The 3,363-nt window shown below is 38.7% G+C and overlaps 1 long non-coding RNA gene across 1 annotated transcript; it reads right to left on the bottom strand.

Moving 5' to 3' along the window:
- Nucleotides 1-7: 7 nt before the first annotated feature.
- Nucleotides 8-1,718, bottom strand: LOC112488493 (uncharacterized). The gene is made up of 3 exons (XR_003052589.1): nt 854-1,718; nt 665-703; nt 8-562 (listed from the first exon to the last, which is right to left on the bottom strand). It is a non-coding gene; the product is annotated as an uncharacterized LOC112488493 (long non-coding RNA).
- Between the last annotated feature and the right edge of the window lie 1,645 nt (nt 1,719-3,363).

The following is a 3,363-nucleotide window of genomic DNA, read 5'->3' as shown; positions in this document are numbered from 1 at the left end:
ATAGGACTCCAGGAAGTCGAGTCAGGTTTTTGTCTGAAGTCCAGAAAGTGGTGTTCCTCTCTCTTTGTTCTCATGAGTCCACAGGTGGAGACGGGGATGATGGATGGTGGAGTCTGTGGCCGTTTGTCAGTTTGGTGTTTGTGCAGTGAGTGTGAAAACAACACTTTCCTCTTGGACTGACGTCTGCCGTCTTTCTCAGGTGGATCCTTCTTCTTCTCCTCCTCAGCATCACTGCGTCTGGGAGTTTGACTTGAGGACGGTGGAGTTCTTGGAACTTCTGACCAGCTTCGGCTTTAACACTTTAAGGCAAGAATGTAGATTTGTTCTGAATTTGATTAAAATACACAAATAGAGGTATTTCACAAATTCACAAACCTGTGGCTCCTGAACCACGTGTGGCCCTTCAGCCTCTTTGCTATGGACCTTTAACAGCAAAACAACATAATGTCACTGTCCTCTTACCTCAAGAAGAAGAATGTCTCCTAGGTAGAGCAGCAGTGTTGTCTTCAGGTCACCTGTATGATTGTACTACTGAGTTCTACCGTGCTAGAACCGATCTTTACTGTAGAAATTAGGTGGAATTCATGCTCAGATTAAAGTGAGCTCTAGTTTAGGATCAAAAGATTAGTTTAAATCAGTAATTCTCCTCCCCCCGGCACCTCACCGTGGCCCGCAGGAGGGTCCGGCCTCACTTTGAGAAGTACTGGATTAAATTAAAATTAAATTAACAATATAATACAATCAAATAAAAATGACCAGAGAATAGAACATTAACAATATAATACAATCAAATAAAAGTGACCAGAGAATAGAACAGAATAGAGTAGTGTGCGTGTGTGTAATTTACACGTACTGCACTGGACCGGCGGACGCCAATTTTCTCCACGGCCAGCTGTAGCAGCACTGCCCTCTTGTGTCCCAGATGCTAAAGTGCAGCTAGAAGCCTTCTACGACGCCGTTCAGTTGGTCCTACTGTAAAGCCATTACTTTAATATTTAATCGTTAAGACAGAGTATCACAATGTAGTCGTTTTGAACCGGAACTGTAGAAAACGTCATCAAGTCGAGGTCATTATTCAGACCATATTGATCATCTTTGGAAATAAATGAATCAATAAATGAAATTACGTAGAGGTGGTGTGACGTAGTGACAGCTACGGCGGTACTTGTGGTGAACGTTAGTTTATCAGGTATTATTTTCTGAGAAAGAGGGGTAAAAATAAAGAAACACACGAACACAAGAGTCAGTAAAGCTGTCCCTCTTTATACTTAACTTAAACCAACAACGTATTTCACCGCCATTAACTCACTAACACTGTCGTCGATACGGAGTCAGAAAAACAACGACGACGCCATTTTTATTTTATAAGTAGTAAAAACTGTTTGTTGACGTCATCAAATGTCCGTCTGCTGATTTGTCTTTGTCCTGAAACATGAATATTAATGAGTTGACTCGCCGTGATGACATTTAAAGGTGCAGTTCACAGAAACCTTCAACTTTGAATTATGAATTATTTTAGCATAAAATAAAATCAACTTATCGTCTACATTTGTGTTACCTTTTGGTGTACTGCAAGAGGTTTTCTATTGTTTTTAAGCAAAGTTTGCTCCAAGACTAACTTAGGGCTTACTTGATGCTAATCTTGGGATTTTTTTTATTTTGTTTGCCTTTACTTTTTAGACTTAGCTATTGTGTCAACTATTTTTGTTGTAGTTGCAGTTAGCACATTGCTTTTAGCTGTTCTTTATCTGTTGCTTAAGATATCCCTGATGTGTTGTTTGGTGGTAGTCCTCTAAAACCTCAGTCCTCATCGAATGGCTGTATTTAAACATTGTCTCATCAGTACCATGATCCTCATCAGTACCATGATTCTCCTCCTAATGAGCCTCCCTCTGACATCATCACATATTTCTTTCCACAAATTGATTTCCACAGCAGCGACTATTGGTTTTAGTTGATTAAAATTGTGTCTCCACCGCACCATCATTTCTGTTATTTGTGGTGTCACCGCGCTCTCCTGACGTCTCCATGTTTGCTAATTCCGTCCTCCTAATTGCTCCGAGCTCCGTCGTCTTCCTCTGCTGCGTCTTCATCCCTCAAATTCTGAGTCATTACCTCGACGACAGTAAATCACATTTCTGCCTGTGTGTTTGAGCAGCCGCCGGGCTGTAAACCAATCACTCAGCTATATTTAAATGAGCAGGAACATTTCAACAACAATTAGATTTTCTGCCTCAGACACTTGCTTTAATCACCCTCACTTCAGCAGAGAGCCCATGATTCACAATCTGTGTCAAGGTTTAAGGAACATTTGGATGAGTTAATCCAGGCCTGTGTGAAAAAGTACCATTGTTGAAAAAGTCATTAGATGTTTTCACAGCTCTGATTAAAGGCTCAGGGACTTTGTAAAGTTGGAGCTCAGACGTTGTGTGGAAAATTCTAACTTTTTTCTGAAAACTTTCTTTTTGGGATATTAAAAACAGCATTTCCCAAAAATCCATAATTACTTTTTACAACTGTAACTCTGATTTTTTTTTCTCTAACTGCTAGTTACTTGTGGCCTGGCCAGCTGACTGTCTTGCCTCGGCCTGGGACGAGATTAAGAGATGATCATTGGTCAAAACATTTTGGCTTAAAAATTAGAAAGAGAATATGTGTAACTCAAATATTGCATATATTTTTTATTGTATAATTTAATGAGGAACCCCTGTACTCACCCTGTCAGTGGGCTTACCAAAATAACTTAAACATCATCCACCATCTTGTCCACCAGCTCAGAGAGGTTCAACTTCCAGCTTTCACTTTCACCTCTCCACAACCTATTAAATCCACTCATAAAAACAAATAAATAAAAAATACAGTTTTTGTTAAAATTAATTTACAGAGTATAACACTGTAATAAAACTACATCCTGGAGGTAGTCTAACTCCACTTTTTGGAAAATCCTGATTCTTCTACTTGGTCTTTTCTTTGTCAATATTTATGGTAAATTCAGTCAATATATTTCTAAATCCAAACCAGTTAAAAATATAACTTTAATCTCTTTTAATCGATCACATTAGTCAAATAATTCAAGAATGTAACTAGGTGGAAACAACCACATTTTTTCATGTCGTTGTTTATACTAAAAACACTCAACTCAACAAGAATAATTTTCAAATATGTGTGAAAACCAAGAAAAACAGGTTTGTAGCTCGGAGAGTTTAGGGACATCTGCTGTTCACTCTGTGCAACTACAGCTTGTGTATAAAACTTGTCAAATAGAAGTGGAGTGAATCAAAGAGAAAGGTAAAAACAGTTCGTGAGCTTCATGAAGAAGAACTCCAGAGATCTGAACATCAACAGTGGAGTTTAATGTCTCTT

The sequence above is a fragment of the Cynoglossus semilaevis genome, chromosome 18, assembly GCF_000523025.1.
Source record: "Cynoglossus semilaevis isolate Cse_v1.0 chromosome 18, Cse_v1.0, whole genome shotgun sequence".
Lineage (NCBI taxonomy): Eukaryota > Metazoa > Chordata > Actinopteri > Pleuronectiformes > Cynoglossidae > Cynoglossus > Cynoglossus semilaevis.
This window is presented reverse-complemented; position numbering and strand designations above follow the sequence as displayed.